The following is a 23,142-nucleotide window of genomic DNA, read 5'->3' on the forward strand; positions in this document are numbered from 1 at the left end:
TCTTTTTCTCCCCTTTTTTTTTGCTATATTTTTTTCTTTTTTTTTTCTGCAAGCTTTTGTATTCACTGCTTTTTCTTGCTTCAAGAATCATTTTTATGATTTTTCAGATTATCAAATAACATTTCTCCTTTTTCCTTATTCTTCAAGAGCCAACATATTTAACATTCATAAACAACAACTTCAAAAGACATATGCACTGTTCAAGCATACATTCAGAAAACAAAAAGTATTGCCACTACATCAAAATAATTAAACTAGTTTCAAGGATGAATTTGAAACCATGTACTTCTTGTTCTTTTGTTTTTAGAACAGTTTTCATTTAAGAGAGGTGATGGATTCATATTCATAACTTTAAGGCATAGACACTTAGACACTAATGATCATATAGTAAAGGCACAAACATAATTAAACATGAAGTATGGAAACCGAAAACAGAAAATAAATAGACAAGGAGATTAAGGAATGAGTCCACCTTAGTGAGGGTGGCGTCTTCCTCTTCTTGAAGAACCAATGGTGCTTTTAAGCTCCTCTATGTCTCTTCCTTGTCTTTGTTGCTCCTCCCTCATAGCTCTTTGATCTTCTCTAATTTCATGGAGGATGATGGAGTGCTCTTGATGCTCCACCCTTAGTTGTCCCATGTTGGAACTTAATTCTCCAAGGAAAGTGTTGATTTGTTCCCAATAGTTTTGTGGAGGGAAGTGCATCCCTTGAGGCATTAGTGGTTATGGAAAAACAAAAAAAAAACAATGCTTTTTTCACACCAAACTTAAAATATTTGCTCGTCCTCGAGCAAAAAAAGAAAGAAAGGAGGAGAAGAAGAAGAGATGGAGGAGATGGAGGTGTGTGAATGGTTCGGCCACTGGGGGTTTAAGGTGGTTATGATGTGTGAAAAGGAAGGAGTGATGGTTTGAATTTGAGTGGGTGGGTGTAGGTGAGTGTATGATGGTTTTGGAGGGGAATTAGAAGTGATTGGTGGAGGTTATTTTGGGAAAGAGAGTTATAAAAAGGTGTGAAGATGAGAGAAGAAGTGGTGGGGATCCTGTGGGGTCCACAGATCAAATGGGGTCAAGGACTTAACATCCCTGCTCCAATTAGGCGTGTAAAACACCCTTGCTGGGCAATCCTGGCATTTAACGCCAGACTGCTGCCTGTTTCTGGCGTTAAATGCCCAAATGTAGCTTGTTTCTAGCGTTTAACGCCAGGTAGATGCTTGTTTCTAGCGTTAAACGCCAGCTTGGTGCCTGTTTCTGGCGTTAAACGCCAGACAGATGCTTATTTCTGGTGTTTAAACGCCAGACTGCTCTCCTCCAGGGTGTGCTATTTTCAATGCTGTTATTCATTCTGTTTTTTATTTTTCAGTAGTTTTTATGACTTCACATGATCATCAACCTAATAAAACACGAAATAACAAAAAGAAAATAAAATAGATATGATTAAATAACATTGGGTTGCCTCTCAATAAGCGCTTCTTTAATGTCAATAGCTTGACAATGAGCTCTCATGGAGCCTCACAGATGTTCAGAGCATTGTTGGGACCTCCCAATACCAAACTTAGAGTTTGAATGTGGGGGTTCAACACCAAACTTAGAGTTTGGTTGTGGCCTCCCAACACCAAACTTAGAGTTTGACTGTGGGGGTTTTTGTTGACTCTGCAGTGAGAGAAGCTTTTCATGCTTCCTCTCCATGGTTACAGAAGGAGATCCTTGAGTTTGAAACACAAGGTTATCCTCATTCAGTTGAAGGACTAACTCTCCTTTGTCCACATCAATCACAGCTCTTGTTGTGGCTAGGAAGGGTCTTCCAAGGATGATGGATTCGTCCTCTTCCTTCCCTGTGTCTAGGATTATGAAATCAGCAGGGATGTAAAGGCCTTCAACCTTTACTAATACGTCCTCTACCTGTTCATAAGCCTGTTTTCTTGAGTTGTCTACCATATCTAATGAGATTCTGGCAGCTTGCACCTCAAAGATTCCCAGTTTCTCCATTATAGAGAGTGGCATGAGGTTTATCCCTGATCCAAGGTCACATAGAGCCTTCTCAAAGGTCATGGTGCCTATGGTACAAGGTATTAAGAACTTTCCAGGATCCTGTTTCTTCTGAGGCAATATCAGTTGATTCAGATCACTTAGTTTATTGATGAGCAAGGGAGGTTCATCTTCCCAAGTCTCATTACCAAATAATTTGGCATTCAGCTTCATGATTGCACCAAGGTACTTGGCAACTTGCTCTTCAGTAACATCCTCATTCTCTTCAGAAGAAGAATACTCATCAGAGCTCATGAATGGTATAAGGAGGTTTAATGGAATCTCTATGGTCTCTAGATGAGCCTCAGAGTCCTTTGGTTCATCAGAGGGAAGCTCCTTATTGATCTCTGGACGTCCCAGGAGGTCTTCCTCACTGGGATTCACGTCCTTTCCCTCCCTTGCAGGTTCGGCCATGATGATCAATTCAATGGCCTTACACTCTCCTTTTGGATTTTCTTCTGTATTGCTTGGGAGAGTACTAGGAGGGGTTTCAGTGATTCTTTTACTCACCTGGCCCACTTGTGCCTCCAAATTTCTAATTGAGGACCTTATTTCATTCATGAAACTTAAAGTGGCCTTAGATAGATCAGAGACTATATTTGCTAAGCTAGATGGATTTTTTCAGAATTCTCTGTCTGTTGCTGAGTGGATGATGGAAAAGGTTTGCTATTGCTAAACCTGTTTCTTCCACCATTATTAAAGCCTTGTTGAGGCTTTTGTTGATCCTTCCATGAGAGATTTGGGTGATTTCTCCATGAGGGATTATAGGTGTTTCCATAGGGTTCACCCATGTAATTCACCTCTGCTATTGCAGGATTTTTAGGATCATAAGCTTCTTCCTCAAAAGATGCCTCTTGAGTACTGTTGGATGCAGCTTGCATTCCATTCAGACTCTGAGAAATCATATTGACTTGCTGAGTCAATATTTTGTTCTGAGCTAATATGGCATTCAGAGTATCAATTTCAAGAACTCCCTTCTTCTGAGGCATCCCATTACTTACAGGATTCCTCTCAGAAGTGTACATGAACTGGTTATTAGCAACCATGTCAATGAGTTCTTGAGCTTCTACAGGCGTTTTCTTTAGGTGAATGGATCCACCTGTAGAATGGTCCAATGACATCTTTGATAGCTCAGACAGACCATCATAGAATATATCCAGAATGGTCCATTCTGAAAGCATGTCAGAGGGGCACTTTTTGGTCAGTTGCTTATATCTCTCCCAAGCTTCATAGAGGGATTCACCTTCCTTCTGTTTGAAGGTTTGAACATCCACTCTAAGCTTACTAAGCTTTTGAGGAGGAAAGAACTTGGCTAAGAAAGTCGTGACCAGCTTATCCCAAGAATTCAAGCTATCTTTAGGTTGAGAGTCCAACCATACTCTAGCTCTGTCTCTTATAGCGAACGGGAAAAGCATAAGCATGTAGACCTCGGGGTCAACTCCACTGGTCTTAACAGTATCACAGATCTGCAAGAACTCAGTTAAGAACTGAAAAGGATCTTCAGATGGAAGTCCATGAAACTTGCAGTTCTGTTGCATCAGAGAAACTAATTGAGGTTTAAGCTCAAAATTGTTTGCTCCAATGGCAGGGATTGAGATGCTTCTTCCATGTAAATTGGAATTAGGTGCAGTAAAGTCACCAAGCATCTTCCTTGCATTATTATTATTTTCGGCTGCCATCTCCTCTTCCTTTTCAAAAATTTCTGTAAGGTTGTCTCTGGATTGTTATATTTTAGCTTCTCTTAGTTTCCTCTTCAGAGTCCTTTTAGGTTCAGGATCAGCTTCAACAAGAATGTTCTTGTCCTTACTCCTGCTCATAAAAAAAAAGGGAACAGAAAATAATAATAGGGATCCTTTTTTACCACAGTATAGAGGTTCCCTTGTGTGAGTAGAAGAAAATAAGAAAAAGAATGAAGAAGAGAAGAATTCGAACTCAGAGGAGAAGAAGGGGTTCAAATTTTTGGGTGAGGAGAAGTGTTAGTAGATGAATAAATAAATAGAAGGAGATGAGAGATAAGAAAGGAATTCAAAAATTAAACAAAATAAAATAAAAATATTTTAAAATTAAATTTAAAATTCGAAAATTAAAATTGAAATTAAATTAAAATTAAAACAATTAGTTAATTAAAATGAAATTTTGAAAAAGAGGGAAGGAATTTTCGAAAATTGAAGGTAGAGAGTTAGTTGGGCAGTTTTGAAAAATATATGATTGAAATAAAAAGATATGATTGATTAAAAGAGATTTGAAATTTGTTGAAAAATATATGATTGAAACAAAAAGATAAGATTGATTGAAAAAGATTTGAAAATCAAATTTGAAAAGATAAGAAGTTAGAAAAGATTTTGAAATTGATTTTGAAAAAGATCTGATTGAAATTTATTTTGAAAAAGATTTGAAAAAGAAATTTAAAAAGATTTGATTTTGAAAATTAAAGTTGATTACTTGGCTAACAAGAAACTAAAAAGATATGATTCTAGAGTTTAAAGATTGAACCTTTCTTAATAGGCAAGTAACAACTTTGAAAAATTTTGAATCAAAACATTAAATGCTAATAAAATTTTCGAAAATTAAGAAATAAAATAAGAAAAAGATTTTAAAAATTAATTTGAATATTTTCGAAAAAATGAAAAAGATTTTGAAAAATTTTAAAAAGGAATTCGAAAATATGAAAAGAAAATTGAAAAAGATTTGATTTTGAAAAAGATAAGATTTTTAAATTGAAAATTTGATTTGACTCATAAAAACAACTAGATTTTAAAAAATTTTGAAAAAGTCAACTCAAATTTTCGAATTTGATGAGTGAAAAAGGGAAAGATATATTTTTTTATTTTTGAATTTTTAATGACGAAAGAGAAAAATACAAAATTGAAACAAATAATGAAAATTATGAATCAAAACACCTAATGCATGCAAGAACACTATGAATGTCAAGATGAACACTAAGAACACTTTGAATGTCAAGATGAACACCAAGAACTTATTTTTGAAATATTTTCAAGAAAAGAAAACATGCAAGACACCAAACTTAAAAATTTTTATTCTTTAGGCATTAATGTTTCAAGAATGCATATGAAAAACAAGAAAAGATACAAAACAAGAAAATATGAAGATCAAACAAGAAGACTGGCCAGGAACAACTTGAAGATCATGAAGGACATATGATGAATTTTTGAAAATTCTTGAGAAAAACAAACACATGCAAGACACCAAACTTAAAAATTGACTCTAGACTCAAACAAGAAACACAAAAATATTTTTTGATTTTATGATTTTGTTAATTTTATTTTTTTGGTTTTTTCGAAAATTATTTTGGGAAAAACGAAAAATAAGAAATTTTTTGTATTTTTTGAAAATAAGAAATAAAAAGCTTAAAATTAAAATAAATTTACCTAATCTGAGCAACAAAATGAATCGTCAGTTGTCCAAACTCGAACAATCCCCGGCAACGGCGCCAAAAACTTAATACGCACGTTCATGTTCTTAATTCTGTTCCACAACTTTGTACAACTAACCAGCAAGTGCACTGGGTCGTCCAAGTAATAAACCTTACGTGAGTAAGGGTCGATCCCACGGAGATTGTCGGCTTGAAGCAAGCTATGGTCACCTTGTAAATCTCAGTCAGGCGGATTCAACTGATTTTATGAATTGATAAGTAAAAGATAAATAAAATATAAAATAGGATAGTGGTACTTATGTAATTCATTGGTGAGAATTTCAGATAAGCGTATAGAGATGCTTTCGTCCCTCTGAACCTCTGCTTTCCTGCTGTCTTCATCCAATCCTTCCTACTTCTTTCCATGGCAAGCTATATGTTAGGCATCACCGTTGTCAATGGCCACCTGTCCTCTCAGTGAAAATGGTCCAATGCGCTGTCACTGCATGGCTAATCATCTGTCGGTTCTCGATCATACTGGAATAGGATTTACTATCCTTTTGCGTCTGTCACTACGCCCAGCACTCGCGAGTTTGAAGCTCGTCACAATCATTCAATCCCTGAATCCTACTCGGAATACCACAGACAAGGTTTAGACTTTCCGGATTCTCAAGAATGGCTGTCCATGGGTTCTAACTTATACGACGAAGACACTAATAACTCGGACTCGGTCCCCTGTATTAGATATCCAAGAGATATCCATTCAATCTAAGGTAGAACGGAAGTGGTTGTCAGGCACGCGTTCATAAGTTGAGAATGATGATGACTGTCACGATCATCACATCCATCATATTGAAGTGCGAATGAATATCTTAGAAGCGGAATAAGTTGAATTGAATAGAAAAACAGTAGTACTTTGCATTAATCTTTGAAGAACAGTAGAGCTCCACACCTTAATCTACGGTGTGTAGAAACTCTACCGTTAAAAATACATAAGTGATGAAGGTCCAGGCATGGCCGAGAGGCCAGCCCCCAAACGTGATCTGAAGATCAAAAGGTAATCCAAAGATGTAAAGATGTAAATACAATAGTAAAAAGTCCTATTTATACTAAACTAGTTACTAGGGTTTACAGAGATAAGTAAATGATGCAGAAATCCACTTCCGGGGCCCACTTGGTGTGTGCTTGGGCTGAGCATTGAGCTTTACACGTGTAGAGATCTTTCTTGGAGTTGAACGCCAGTTTGTAACCTGTTTCTGGCGTTTAACTCCACTTTGCAACCTGTTTCTGGCATTTGACTCTAGAATGCAGCATGGAACTGGCGTTCAACACCAGTTTACGTCATCTATCCTTAATCAAAGTATGGACTATTATATATTGCTGGAAAGCCTTGGATGTCTACTTTCCAACGCAATTAAGAGCGTGCCATTTGGAGTTTTGTAGCTCCAGAAAATCTACTTTGAGTGTAGGGAGGTCAGAATCCAACAGCATCTGCAGTCCTTCTTCAACCTCTGAATCTGATTTTTGCTCAAGTCCCTCAATTTCAGCCAGAATTTACCTGAAATCACAGAAAAACACACAAACTTATAGTAAAGTCCATAAATGTTAATTTTAATTAAAAACTAATAAAAATATACTAAAAACTAACTAATTCATACTGAAAACTATATAAAAACAATGCCAAAAAGCGTATAAATTATCCGCTCATCACCCCACTTGCTCCAGGATGGTATTTATGATTGATCTTAGTCCCCTTGGGCAAACACAGTGACTCACACTCTCTAGTTACAAGTTGAGATTTGATGTCCCTTTGACCCAGGCACGCAATGGAATTTTGATTATTTATATATATGCATATGCTTGAGCTCCGCATCGCTGGGACTGTCCAAGGTTCGCTATTGGACATGTTGGGTTTGGCTGGATAACCGATAGATGATATCATCGGTCATAGGGCAGACATGCATCATGTGTATTTGTATGATTTGTTTGAGTATGCATATGTTAGTTTGCCTAATTGCTTATATATGTCTATATGCTACATGACTTAAATGTTGTATTTATTTCTTTAATTGTATATTACTTGTATGTTTTGTATGTCTTTGCAATTGAAAGATCCCTCATGCTGGCAAAGGTGACACTAAGATTAGTTCCATCAGTGATGAGGAGGTTTGAGATGACAAGAGGTGAAAAGTTAGATTAGAAATAAAATCCCTTAGATAAGAGTATCGAATTTCTGGTTTAGTATAATCTTTAAGTTAAAAATCTGAGTGTTGGAGTTCTAAGACTGCCTCTGGCTTTCCCGGGACCTTATATATTATCTTTGTGGGCACCTTTACCATACTGGAAACCGCCGGTTCTCATTCCATACGTATTTGTTTCAGATGCAGGATGTGACGCGCCTCAGAGTGTGCTGGATTTGCTTTCTTGGAAGCGAAGAATTATCTTTTGGGTTTTTTATATTATGTATTTAGTTATCTATGTATGTACTTTCTCCGATTTTGTATAAAAACATGTTATGTCCCTCTTAGAGGTTGACTATGAAGAACTAGGATTTGTTTTTATCTTTTGGTTTAGTGTTGGGTTATATATATATTCTAGCTGGTCTTGGCTTCGTAGGTCGAGTTTAGAGTTTGTTTATACTTATCCATTGGAACTCTATATACCCGTCTTTTGATTTTACGTATAAGCTTTCTGTCTTATTGTTTTTCGTGAGTGATGCATCTTCGAATTTGGTTTGATCGTACCCCTTTTCTTTCAAAGCTCCTAGCTATATTATCTTTGTTATATATGTTTGTATTTTGTTTTTAGAGGTCATAGCATCTCACTGCCTTTGATTTATGACCTAGGTGTAAAGCTCTGTGTGGTAGGGTGTTACACGAGACTTTTGATACAGTATAGTCAGTGAGGATACCATGATGTATATTATGCGCTCAAGGAAAATGTACTTGAAGTTTGAATTACTTTGAGTCCTTGGAGCCGGCGTCTCTAAGGTGGAGCATGTCTTAATATACTGTAGTCAGTGGTGATAAGGTAGGTGTATAAAAGTGCTCATTGTTATAGTGATTTATCAAACACCCTAGAAGCTTGGTGGTATATAGGAAATCTTGGCACCTTGATGGGAAGGAATGGACATAGGTAAAGATATTACACTAAACCAAAAATATATCGTGCTTGCATATTCTCCCAACCCTTAAACTTTTTACTTTCATGGTCATTTGAATTTCTAAGTGGTGTGAAAACTATAGCTTCTTATAAGTTATTGGAAATTGGTTCAAGCCTTGAAAAAGTACTTATACGTTACCACTAGCCTTTAAGCTTTGATTTATATTATCCAAGTGGTACAAAAAATATTAAGTATGTGGTTTAAATGCTTGAAGTTCTCTTATAAGCCCACAGAAAATAGAAGTACATTGCCTTTGGGTATATTTATAAACTAACATAGATAGCAATTGATGTAGTAAGGTGACAGGCTATAGCTTGCCTCCCAAATCAAGTCAGGCGCAAGTTGTAATGCTCGTACCCCGAGTAGGTCTAGTAGGTTAACCCATGTGACTTTCAAAGTGCTCTTTCCAGTTTTAGGGTGATTCTATTGAGTTTGATTAAAGTGGCTAGTCCATTTTGAGCTATGTTCTTAATTACCTCAATGCCTCTACTCGAAGATTGGCCTTAGAGGTTGGGCCTCGAGTGTAAACCTGGGCTACGTTGTTACCAAGTTGACTCTCTTCGAAGGGCTAGTCAATCAACAGATGAGTCAAATATCCTAACGTATGAAATCATATGCTCGACCTAATCTAGAAGCTTACCAAGTCAGAAATCTCGACGTGATTATTGGGATATGTACATGTCGCTTCAACTATTTGTGCACTTTTTTTAGTTTCCTTGATAATTGTGCCTGTCATTAAATCAGGAAAAATTACTCCTTTGTCCTTATAAAGCATTATTTATATCTGTTTTCTCTTCCTTTTTCTTTTTCTTCTGGTTTTTATTCCCTTAAACTCTTTGTATTTTGCCCTCTTCATTTAATTTATGCATTATCCTTCACTTTTGGTAGTGCCTCTTTCAGATTCTTTAAGCATTCTTTGCTTTCTTTCATTCTTCAATTATCAGGTTGGTACTTCTTGTCCTCTTTTTTCTCCTTTTGCTTTTTGAAATATACCTGCCTCTATTCTTGATTTAGCATGGTGTTGATCCTTTAGAAATAAATGGGTACTGTATATTGTATGATAATAAAAATGGATGATAAAAATGGTTTCTTTTTTCTTTTTGATGCCTTTTTTCTATATGCTAAAAATGATAAAAAAAAAAGTTTTTTTTATCCTTTAATAATAAATGGGTATTGTATATTGTCCCTCCAGTGGTGGTGGGTCCGCCACTAGGATGGTAGTGCTGTCATTGGTACCTTGAATGTGAGTTCGTGATATTGGCTGTCTTTGTGCCTATTTGAGTAGTGCTGCCATTGTTGAGTGTGGGCAAAAATGAATAGTTTTTCACCCATTTTTCTTGGATTGTTGGTGAAACCAATTTTTTATGAGTTTTAAGGTAGTTGTGCATTTTTTTTGTGGGTGCTTGATGAGCAGATATTTTATAGTTTTTTGACAGCATTTTCATATAGTTTTTAGTGTTTTTATTTAGTTTTTATTGAGTTTTTATAGGTTTTAGTATTAAAATCATATTTTTGGATTCTACTATGAGTTTTTGTATTTTTGGACAATTTCAGGTATTTTCTGGCTGAAATTGAGGAGCTGGAGCAGAAGTCTGATTCAGAGATAGAGAAAGCACTGCAGATGCTGTCCATATATGACCTGCCTGCATTCGGTAGAGCTTTTCTGGAGCTACAAAAGTCCAAATAGAACGATCTTAATGGCTATGGACAGATGACTTCTAGAGCTTTCCATCAATATATAATAGTTTATACTTTGCTTCGAATTAGATGGCCCAAAACTGGTGATCTACGCCAGCCTCCTGCCCCTTCCAGGTGTCCAGCGCCCAAAAAGCAGAGCCCAGCATCCAAAGGCGCAAAGAAGACCCCCTAGCTGGCGTTCCACGCCCAAGACACCTCAGCACGTGGATCTCATCAAAGCTCAGCCCAAACACTCACCAAGTGGGCCTCAGAAGTGGATTTTAGCACTAAATAAACTGTTTTACCTTTACTAGTCATCTATTTAGTATTTAAAGTGTATTTTACATGATTTTCAAAGACATACTATCATACACCATTCAGCCCTATTTTCATTTTTACTTTGTTTTTACCTTCAGTATGAGTTTCTAAACCTCCTAGGTTGAGGGGAGGAGCCCTGCTGAGTCCTATGAATTAATAAAAGTATTACTGTTTCTCTTCGATCCGTGTTTGATTAATTCTAAGATGTATATTCGTTCTTCATCAATATGAATGCATTGAACTGGCATAAGGTTATCACATTCTACATGGGTTCAGAGTGCGTCTTTCATCGGACAATGATGAACCACCAGCTTGAATATACGTCTCTCAGATGGCTAATCCACGACTTCGTTAGGGACTTCTCGAGACATCAGTTCAGTCGATTTCCGGGGGAGATTAGGGTCTTTGTGGTAGAGGCTAGAACCCAAGGTGCAGCATTCTCTGATCTGGAAGATCCGACCTTGTCTGTGGCGTTTTGAGTAGGGTCGCCAAGAGAATGAATTGCTATGCGCATCACCCTTCGTCAGATTGAGTAACCACGGCCAAAGGCCACAGTCGTGTTCAACCTGTAGCAGAGGAGTTCAATGACCACGGGCAATGGCTTTGATCACTTACAGCCTGCCATAGAAGAAGATCATTCACAAGTAAAGAAGACAGTAGTACCAGAGTTACTTCAGAAAGACAAAGCAACTCCAACTCTCAACTCTATTGCCATCATATAATTCCTAATAGCTAACTTCTTAATCCAACTTCTTCTGATTCCGCTTGACTAAGACCTGCAAGATAACCATAGCTTACTTCAAGCCACAATCCTCGTGGGATCGACCCTGACTCGCTCAGGTATTACTTGGATGACCCAGTGCACTTAATGGTACTGCTATTGTACTACGAAATAGTGTGAGTTTTGCGTACACGCACACCAAGTTTTTTGGCGCCGTTGCCGAGGATTGCTGAGTTTGGACAAACTGCCGGATTGTCTTACTCCTTAGATCAGGTAATTTTTAATTTTGTTAGCTTTTCTATTTTTTTTTCTTTTTCTCAATTTTTTGAAAAATTCTAAAAACTTTTTCAAAAATATTTTTCTTTTCTTTGTTTAATTCTTGTTCTTGGTTTGAATCTTGCATGTTCATGCTCTTCAATTACAAAAAATTTTTAAAATCTTTTCAAAAACATTTTTCATATAGTTTATTTTTGGCATCCTCTGAGTTGTGTTCTTTGAATGTGTCTATGTTCTTGGTAATTTTGTGTTCTTTGAGTCTTTCTTTCTAAAAATTTTTCAAAAATAATTTTTCTTTGTTTAAATCTTTTTTAATTTTTAAGTTTGGTGTTTTCTTTTTATTTTTCTTTCACTTTTCGAAAATTTTGTTTTGGTTTTCTAAAAATTTTAAGTTTGGTGTTCTTGTTTTGTTCTTTGTGTTCTTGTGAGTCTTCAAGGTGTTCTTGAGTCTTGCATGTGTTTTGATCTTAAAATTTTTAAGTTTGGTATTCCCTTGGGTTTTCCTCCAAAAATTTTCGAAAAATAAGGGTGCTAGATCTAAAAATTTTAAGTCTTGTGTCTTTTTATATTTTTCTCTTTCATCATAAAATTCAAAAATAAAAAAAATATATCTTTTCTAACTATATTTTCGAAAATAATAAAAAAATTCAGATTTTCAATTTTAAAATTTTGTCTTATCATATCTTAGTTGTCAAGTTTTCAAAAATCAAATTTTTCAAAAATAAAAATCATATCTTTTTCAAAAATCTCATCTTTTTCATATCTTTTTCAAAATTTAAAAAAAAATCTTATCTTATCTTTTTCAAATTTTCAAATTTTAAATTCATATCTTTTTCAAAATCAAATTTCAAATTCTTATCTTTTTCTAATTTCAATTTTTGATTTCAAAATCTTTTCTTATCTTACTTTTTATCTTATTTTAAATTAAAATCTTTTCTTATCTTATCTTTTATTTTTATTTTTATTTTTATTTTTATCTTTTCTTAATTAATATCTTATCTTCTCTCATCTTTTTCAAAATCACCTAACTAATTCTTCCCTCCTTAATTTTTGAGAATATCCCTCCTCTTCTCTCTCTTCTCTTTCAAAACCACCTAACTAACTCTCTTCTCTCTTAAATTTTCGAAAACATCTTTCCTTCTTCTCTATCTTCTTTTTCAAAACTACCTAACTAACTCTCATCTCTCTCTATCTTCGAAAATTCCCTCTCTTCTCTCCCTTCTATTTTTCGAAAATTCTAACATTTAAATTTTAAAATCTTTTTAAATTATTAACCATATTTTCGAAAATTAATTAATTAAATTAATAAAATAAAAACAAAAAAATTTATTTTAATTGATTATTTACTTTTTTCTATTTATACATTTTCTCTTTTCATCTCTATTCATTTAACTCTACTTCCTTCGACTCTTTGCCTACAATTCTTTATCTTCTTTCCTTTCTTCTTCACATCTCACTTGGAGCTTCTTGCTAATGGGTACAAAAAGCTTTCTTGTGATTTCTCTTCCATCTTCTCAACTTTCATCCTCTCTTGTTTACTCTTATCTACTATATCCAAGGTATTTTTTCTTTACTTATTTTATTTATTTAATTTTTTTTATCTTCTTCTTCTTCCTCTACTTCGAACTTTAAGGAGGAGCTTCTTGTCTATTGGCAGTCTCTTTCCTTTCTTTTTCTTTCTCTTCTTGTTTATGACCAGGAACAAGGATAAAGAACCCCTCTTGACTCCTGATCCTAAACTTGAGAAGACTCTAAGGAGGCGTTTACAACTAGCTAAAGCACAACACTCCGGAAGAGACCTTTCAGAAAATTTTGAACAAGAAACAGAGGATATGGCCGAACCACAAGAGGAGCCTAGAAAGGTCCTTGGTGACTTCATCATGCCTATCTCTGACTTTTATGGCAGAAGCATTGTTGTACCTGCCATTGGAGCTAACAATTTTGAGCTTAAGCCTCAGTTAGTCTCTCTTCTACAGCATCACTGCAAATTCCATGGACTTCCACTGAAAGATCCACATCAGTTCTTAGCAGAATTCTTACAGATCTGTGATACTGTAAAGACTAATGGAGTTGATCCTGAAGTCTATAAGCTGGTGCTTTTCCCCTTTGCTTTAAGAGACAGAGCTAAATTTTGGTTGGATGCCCAACCAAGAGAGAGTCTTGACTCTTGGGAAAAGCTTGTTAATGCTTTTCTTGCTAAGTTCTTTTCTCCTCAAAAGATGAGCAAGATTAGAGTGGAAGTTTAAACCTTCAGACAAAGAGAAGGTGAATCCCTCTATGAAGCCTGGAAAAGATACAAGTAGCTGATCAGGAGATGTCCTCCAGATATGCTCTCAGAATGGTCCCTCATAGGCGTGTTCTATGATGGCTTATCTGAGATATCCAAGATTTTCTTGGATAGCTCTGCAGGTGGATCCCTCCACTTGAAGAAAATACCTGCAGAAGCTAGAGAGCTCATTGAGATGGTTGCAAACAACCAATTCATGTATACCTCTGAGAGGAATCCTGTAAACCATGGAACCTCTCAAAAGAAAGGAGTTCATGAAGTTGAGACTTTGAATGCTATCTTGGCTCAGAATAAGATCTTGACCCAACAGATCAACATGATCTCTCAACATCTCACTGAGATGCAAACTGCACCATGGAGGAGGTGAATTACATGGGAGAACCCTATGGAAACACTTACAACCCTTCATGGAGGAATCATCCTAACCTTTCATAGAAGGATCAATAGAAACCTCAGTAAGGTTTCAATCAAGGTGGTAGGAACCAGAATAGGTTCAATAACAGACCACCATTCCCATCTTCTCAAGGGAATATGGAGACCTCTAAGCAGAGTCTTTCTGACTTAGCCACTCTAGTCTCCAGCCTTACTAAGACCACTCATAGTTTCATTAATGAAACAAGGTCCTCCATTAGAAACATGGAGGTACAAATTGGTCAACTGAGCAAGAGGATCCCTGAGATCCCTCCTGACACTCTTCCCAGTATATTAAGGTTAATCCTAGAGAAAAGTGCAAGGCCATAACCATGGAGGTTGAGGCCAAATTGGAAGAGATTGTGAAGGCATTGAACGCCAGTGAAGAAGCCTTCACTCAGCGTTCAACACCCACTAAGCTGACAGAGCTGGCGTTGAACGCCAGCCAAAGCACACCCTTTAAGTGCCTGAATCCCACTCAAGAACCCTCTATCCCAAAACCAAAGGAAACCATAAAGACTATTGAGGTTCCTTTGAATGCACTTCTGCAGTGCATAAGTTCTGATGACTACTCATCCTCAAGTGAGGATGAAGACACTAGGGAAGAGCAAGTTGCTCGTTTCCTAGGAGCTCTAATGAAGTTGAACGCCAAACTATTTGGCACAAAGCCTCTGGAGGAAGAACCTCCACTGCTTACTAAAGAACTCCATGCTTTGGTTCAGTAAGAGCTACCTCAGAAGCTTCTAGACCCTGGACGCTTCTAATTCCTTGCATCATAGGCACTATGACCTTTGAAAAAGTTCTATGTGACCTAGGGTCAAGCATCAACCTCATGCCACTCTCTGTAATGGAGATGTTGGGAATCCTAGAGGTACAAGCTGCAAACATCTCTTTAGAGATGGCAAACAAGACCATGAAGAAGCCATATGGCTTAGTAGAGGATGTGTTGGTTAAAATTGAAAACCACTACATCCTTGCAAACTTCATAGTCTTGGACATAGGAAAGGATGAGGATGGTTGTGTCATTCTTGGAAGGCCTTTCCTAGCCATAGCTAATGCTATCATTGATGTGGTTAAGGGAGAACTAACCCTAAAGTTAGGGAAGGATCACATCTTATTCAAGATGCCTCATCCTAATTCTCCCTTTAAAAGAGAGATAATAGTGCAATACCTAGTGTGCCAACCCTCTCTTTCTGTGCGGAGCTCTGCAGAACCCCCAGACATCAATTCTAAGTTTGGTGTTGGGCAGCCCTCAACAAGCTCTAAGAACAAAGGTACTAAAAAGAAAGTACCTAAAGGCTGGAGGAACAAAAAAGTCCCAACTGAAGGCCTCTCACCTGGCATGAGAGTTGTCTTCACTAAGAATCCAGTCCTACCACATACATTGAGCCATGTCCTATCTCTAGAGCATGTAGAGCTCATTCATGAGAGGACAGGCAGAAAATTCACTGTAAGGGGCAAAAATCTGAGCCCTTACTCACCTCCTTAAGGAGTTGAAGGTCAAGCTAGTGACTTTAAAAGAGCGCTTGTTGAGAGGCAATCCAAATTTTACTCAACCATTTATTTTCTTTTTGTTTTTCCTTTCAGTTGTTAGAGTCATGATCATATGCATCAGCCAAGAGACAGAATTCACAGCAGTGAAAACAGAACACTCTAGAAAGAGTGTTAAAGTTGAACACCAGTGAGGAAGCCCTCATGGGCGTTCAACGTCCCAAGAGGGAAGCATTGCTGGCGTTGAACGCTAGCCAGGGAGCAGCCCCTGGGCGTTCAAACGCTAGTGCAGAGAAGTAAAGAATCTGGAATTCTCTAGCCTCTCATGACCAAGAGATGCCACAGAAGCTCCACCTATCCCACCTTCTTCCCCATTGATCATATTTAGAGGATGAGCAAAACTCCTAAGTTTGGTGTTGCAAAAGCTTTGCTTTGTGACTTTTACCACTCTTAAGTATAGAAGAAGATGATGGAGCAAACTAGAGAGCATGCACATGAGCTTGTACAGCCGCCTCAACAAAGACAAAGAAGTGACATAGAAGAGATCAAGCACTACATGGGATCCTCAAAGAGGAGCACTGGCCACCATCATTCAGGTGGATTCATTTTATTTTACTTCTTTCCTATTATTTTTCTGTTTTCTATCTGTTTATTTATCTATTTTCTTGTCCTAGTTGCATGATCATTTGCATTGATGTCTTTAAGGTGTAAAATATTCCATATATCACTCACCTTGCTTAAATAAAGATTTTTTATCTGAAAAAAATTGAGAGATGCATGAATTTTAAGTTTAAAATAAGATTACTTTAATTAGTTTGATGTGGTGTCATTTGCTTTTGTTTTCTGAATGTATGATTAAACAGTGCATGTTTGAAGTTGAAATCTATGAATGTTGACTCTTGAAAGAATAAGGAAAAAGGAAAAATATTATTGATAATCTGAAAAATATAAAAATTGATTCTTGAAGCAAGAAAAAGTAGCAAAAAGCAAAAGAAAAAGCATGTTGCAAAAGAAAAGAATATTATTATTATGCATGCAAAAAAGAAAGAAAAAATGGCGAAAAGAAAAAAAAAGCAGAAAAATCCATTACTGCCAAAAATGCAGGAAAAAGAAGGCAGATTGAAAAAGCCAGTAACCCTTTAAACCAAAATGCAATGGTAAAAGGACCCAAGGCTTTGAGCATTAATGGATAGGAGGGCCCAAAGGAATAAATCCTGGCCTAAGCGGCTAAAAGAAGCTATCCCTAACCATGTGCTTGTGGCGTGAAAGTGTCAAGTGAAAAGCTTGAGACTGAGCGGTTAAAGTCGTGGTCCAAAGCAAAAAGAGTGCGCTTAAGAACTCTAGACAGCTCTATCTGGGGACTCTAGCAAAGCGGAGTCACAATCTGAAAAGGTTCACCCAGTTAAAGTGTCTGTAGTATGAATGTATCCGGTGGTAATACTGGAAAATAAGTGCTTAGGGTCACGGCCAAGACTCTGAAATATGTGTTCAAAAATCAAAATAAGCTTAACTAAGAGAGTCAATAATATCATCTGGATTCTAAGTTCCTAAGGATGCCAACATCTCTGAGTTTAAATGGATAGTGAGATGCCAAAACTATTCAGAAGCAAAAAGCTACTAAGTCCCGCTCATCTGATTTTTATTAAGCTTCATTTAAAACTTAGAAATTTATTGTATCTTAATTTTTTTTGTATCCAACTGTGTTTTTAGTTGCTTGGGGACAAGCAACAGTTTAAGTTTGGTGTTGTGATGAGCGGATATTTTATACGCTTTTTGACAGCATTTTCATATTGTTTTTAGTGTGTTTTATTTAGTTTTTATTGAGTTTTTATAGTTTTTAGTGTTAGAATCATATTTTTGGATTCAACTATGAGTTTTTGTGTTTTTGGACAATTTCAAGTATTTTCTGGCTGAAATTGAGGAGCTGGAGCAGAAGTCTGATTCAGAGACAGAGAAAGCACTGCAGATGCTATTCAGATATGACTTGCCTGCATTCGGTAGAGCTTTTCTGGAGCTACAAAAGTCCAAATAGAGCGATCTTAATGGCTATGGACAGCTGACTTCTAGAGCTTTCCATCAATATATAATAATTTATTCTTTGCTTCGGATTAGATGGCCCAAAACTGGCGTTTTACGCCAGCCTCCTGCCCCTTCCAAGTATCCAGCGCCCAAAAAGCAAAGCCCAGCGTCCAAAGGCCCAAAGAGGACCCCCTAGCTGGCGTTCCACACCCAAGAGACCTCATAGCACGTGGATCTCATCAAAGCTCAGCCCAAACACTCACCAAGTGGGCCTCAGAAGTGGATTTTAGCACTAAATATACTATTTCACCCTTACTAGTCATCTGTTTAGTATTTAAAGTGTATTTTACATGATTTTCACAGACATATTATCATACACCATTCAGCCCTATTTTCATTTTTACTTTGTTTTTACCTTCAGTATGAGTTTCTAAACCTCCTAGGTTGAGGGGAGGAGCCCTGCTGAGTCCTATGAATTAATAAAAGTACTATTTCTTCTTCTTGTATCCGTGCTTGATCTATCTCTAAGATGTATATTTGATCTTCATCGTGATTAACAGGACGATCTGACAAATTGGCTCCGTTCATCACATTAAGACGAACGTGCCTGACAAACACCTGCATCTACTTGGGTTCGTGTGAGTACCTGGAAGAAAAGCACGAGCCAACAGCTATGTTTATACATCTCTCAGACGGTTAATCCACAATTTCGTTGGGGACTTCTCGAGACACCAGTTCAGCTGATCTCCGGGGTGATTAGGGTCTCCGTGGTATAGGCTAGAATCCAAAGAAGCAGCGTTCTCTGATCTGGAAGATTCGACCTTGTCTGTGGCATTTTGAGTAGGATCGCCAAGAGAATGGATTGCTATGCGCCTCACCCTTCGTCAGATTGAGTAACACGGCCAAAGGCCACGACCGTGTTCAACCTGTAGCAGAGGAGATCAACCTGCCATAGAAGAAGATCATTCACAAGCAAAGAAGATAGTAGTACCAGAGTTACTTCAGAAAGACAAAGCAACTCCAACTCTCAACTCTATTCCCATCATATAATTCCTAATAGCTAACTTCTTAATCCAACTTCTTCTGATTCCGCCTGACTAAGACCTGCAAGATAACCATAGCTTGCTTCAAGCCACAATCCTTGTGGGATCGACCCTGACTCACTCAGGTATTACTTGGATGACCCAGTGCACTTGCTGGTACTGCTGCTGTTGTACGAAATAGTGTGGATTTTGCGTACACGCGCACCAGTGCTCAACCTCTATGTCTCGATCTTCAATACCTAAAATTTCTTCTAACATACCCAAGAGTGTTGAGTGGGTAGATACCATAGTATTAGGTGTAGTTTTCATGATGGATACAGAAATTTTAGAGAAATTCCGAATTACCTATACTTTAGATACCACAATATTAGGTGCAATATCTAAAGTTTTTGTATCCATGACCTTTAGCAATGGTGGCACTATTCAAACAGGCACAAAGATACCCAATCGCACAAACTCACTTCCAAGGAACTGGTAATGGCACTGCCATGCTAGTTGTAAAAATGTAAAATTAATAAATAATTAGTTAATAAATTAATTATTATTTAAAAAATTAGAAAATTAATTTTTTTAGTTTAAAGAAATAGAAATAAGTTAATATGAATTTTAATACTAATTTTAAAGGTTTTAGACCAAAATTGGGCTAAACAGACCGAACCAAATGAACCAGACCCATATTGGGCCCAAGGCCCAACCCAATTCACCCAATACTAAGAGATTCAGCTCTTCCTTCTCCTTCCCCAAAATGAAATAGGCTGAAACTTGCATGAGGAGAAAGGAAGAATATTCAAACCCTTGCTTCAATTTTCATTCCACCATAACTTTCAATCCGGAGTTCCAATCACAGCACCGTTTGCGGCCACGTGACCACCGCATCAAGCTCTACAAAGTCCACTAACTAATTCGGTAAGGATATTGCAACCTCAACCTCAGTCTCTCTTTTTCCTAATTTCAAAATTTGGGTAATTGGATATTGAGACTTGTGATATTTTGGTGTTTTAGGATCAAACTAGCTAGAGAAAATTATTGGGTTTTATTCCATTGATGCTTGAGGAAGGTAAGAACCCTTAAACCCTTATGTGGATTGTTGAATTAATAAGGTTTGATGTTGATTATGGTAATATAAGGTGGAAATAGATTGAATTATGTTGATTTTAAGTCCTATTGGTGGTTGAACTTGTGGATTTGGAACCTCAGAAGCTGGGAACTAGTTTTGGTGTGATTTTGGTGAAGTGAAAGCTTGAAAAAACGCTGAAATTGAGGTGTCTTTGGCTTAGGGAGAAATCGGCTAAGGTATGGTTTTGGTTTCTCGTAGATAATATATATTGTTACGTGAAAACTTAGGCTAGTTGATCGTAGGATAAGTTGAACTAAGTGGAATTGTAAGGTTTATCAAGCTTTGGTGAAAACATTATGTTGTGATAAGAATGAGTAGATTATTGACAATTGTTGATGGTGGATAATGGTAGTAAATTTTGATGATGAAATTGATGAATAATGGTTGTAATTAAATTGAAGATTTTGAGTGTGTTGATGAGGTTTGTATGTACTGATGATGAGAATGTGGTGAATCATTGATTGTTGATGAGGTTTGATAATGATAATGAGTAATGATAATAATAGATTGATGATTTATGAATAATGTGGTATAATTAGGAATTCCTTGGGTGGAAATTTATAGAATTGGATAGTGGTATGTTGAGAAAGGGGTGAAAAGGGTATGGAATTGTTTTGGATGAAATTTGGTGTTATTTTGAGGAGTAAAATAATGGTTTAAAATTAAGATTTTGGAAAGAATGGGATTTTGATGCTTTGTTAAAAAGTGAATTTTTGACCAACTTCGGTGAGGCGTAACTCGGCTTTTGGACCCCAATTTAAGTGAAACTTATTTTGAATGAAAATTAGGTTTGTGAAGTTTATGCCGTTTGAAGAACGGATAAAAAGTCATTTAAAACGAGAAAGTTATGCGTGTGCGAACTTCGGTACAAAAATATGGTTTTCTACAAACTTAACCGCTTTTGAGGAAAAGGGAGTGTTGCGTACACGACCTGCACAAGCGACGCGAGATATGCCCACTATTTTGTAATCTCGAGTGCGCGAACATGGTCTCGCGTACACGGATGGTACACGCGATGCGAGCACTCCCTCTGTTTTTGCAATCTCGCGTACACGAGCTTTTGTTTTAGCCAAAAATGAGATTTTTGAGTGTTAAGTCAATCCTCTATCTTTGTAAATCTTTTTAACACCTGTTTAAAATCCGTTAACGATTTTTCAAGCTTTAGAAAAAGGGTGGGCGTGTTGAAGAAGTTAAGTGAAAAGTTGAGAAGAGATTGAGAAATGATGAATGGTTGAGTTGTTAAGGCAATGAAGTGAATAATGATAAATGATCTATAACTAATAGCAATGATGATAATGTTGAATGAGTTAAGATGAAATGAGATTGATATTGACATTGATGATTTATGATTGAATGATTACATGATTTATGTGTTTAAAGATTTTTGAGACATTCGTTGACCCCCTATACGTAAGATGTGACTGGACGCTTTAACTCTCTGGGTTCCCCTATGGGCTTGCACATACATATGAATTGAGCTTGGGGTACTCTCGCATGTCAGTTTGGGATTCTTTCCATAGATATTTTTGAGAGTGGGGTATTGTCTCTCCCATGTTAGCTTGGAATTCTTCTCGTGGATAAGTTTGAGCATAGGGATGCGCGTACAGAGGGACTGTCCAAGGTTAGCTACCAGGACATGTCGAGCTGGCTATGTAACCGACAGATGATATCATCAGCCATAGGAAAGATATGCATCATGTGAATTTGAATGATTTGCTTAAGTATGCATTATCTTGGTTTGCCTAATTGCTTGACTATGTTTATCTGTTAATTGCCTATTTGCTGTAACTGCATTTATTTGTGTTTTCCTTACTTGAATTGTATGTCTGTGCAACTAAAAGACCCCTCATATGACGGAGGCATGACGAGGGTAGTTCCACCGGTGTTTCGGAGGGTTGGAGGAGGTACGAGTGAAGTGTTGAGTTAGGATTAGATTTGGAACTTGAGAACCTTAGACAATTTACCAAATTTCTGGTTTAATTTATTCCTTAAGTTTAATTCTGAGTGTCAGAGTTCTAGGATTGCTTCTGCCTTTTTCGGGATCTTATATATTATGTACGTTGGCACCTTACTATGCTGAGAACCTTCGGTTCTCATTTCAAACATATGTTGTTGTTTTCAGATGTAGGTCGAAATGCACCTCAGTGAGCGTCTGGAGGTTCCTATGGCAAGCGAAGTGGGAATATTATATTTTGTCATATTAATATGTGTATATATGTATATAGACTCTTCTCCACTTGTACTTTATGTTTAATCCTCCTAGAGGCTTTTTGGAGAATTAGGAGGCTTATTTTATGTCTTTTGGGATACTCTGGAATATGTTTATATGTATGTATGTAATTATACTCCAGCGGACCTTGGCTTCGCAGGTCGAGTCTAGAGCTTAATATTCTGTATTCTTGGTACTCTACTCCTTATTTTTATGGTTTATCCTTTCTGTTTATCCGGTTTTATGTTTCCAAGTGTGTTGAGTTTTTCTTTTTACGATTTTGCTTTAACTTTTCTTTAAGGCTCCTAGTTACGAATTTTTTAAATATATATATATCGTAATATATTACCACCTCTATTTTACGACTTAAACCTAAAATTTTACATAATAGGATGTTACACTAGAAGTGGCACCACTGCCACTTGAAGGGCAACAAATCTTCCAACACAAACACAACACTAGCAACTTCAAGCATGCAAAAGAGAAGCATCAAAAAGAAAAAAAAGAAACCATTTTTATCATCTATTTTTATCATACAACCAACACCCATTTATTTCTAAAGGATCAACATTATACTCACATCAATGAAGCCAATAACAATAAAATTAAATTCAATGCAACATCAGAATCAAGAATATAGGCAAACATGATTTCAAAAAGCACAAGGAGAAAAAAAGGACTAGAAGTACCGACCTTAAAATTGAAGAATGAAAGAAAGCAAAAGATGTTTGAAGAATCTAAAACAGACACAACTAAAAGTAAAAAAAAAAAAAAATACACTAAACAAGAATACGAAGAGTTTAAGGAAATAGAAAGAAAAAAAAATATAAATAATATTTAATAAAAAAGTATAATTTATTACTAATTTTACGACAAAAAATATATTTTAATTATAAAATAGTAATAAAAATAGAAATTAGATTTTGTCAATTTTTTTTTTAAAGGAATAAAATGTAATCTTTCATCATATATTATATTTATACGAGTTAGATAAAAAAAAATATAAAAAAACA

At 36.5% G+C, this 23,142-nt stretch overlaps 1 non-coding gene across 1 annotated transcript; it reads left to right on the forward strand.

Moving 5' to 3' along the window:
* The first annotated feature begins 3,199 nt into the window (after positions 1-3,199).
* On the forward strand, positions 3,200-3,307 carry LOC112767735 (small nucleolar RNA R71). The gene has a single exon (XR_003185175.1). It is a non-coding gene; the product is annotated as a small nucleolar RNA R71 (small nucleolar RNA).
* Positions 3,308-23,142: the final 19,835 nt, after the last annotated feature.

The sequence above is a fragment of the Arachis hypogaea genome, chromosome 17 (genome assembly GCF_003086295.3).
Source record: "Arachis hypogaea cultivar Tifrunner chromosome 17, arahy.Tifrunner.gnm2.J5K5, whole genome shotgun sequence".
Lineage (NCBI taxonomy): Eukaryota > Viridiplantae > Streptophyta > Magnoliopsida > Fabales > Fabaceae > Arachis > Arachis hypogaea.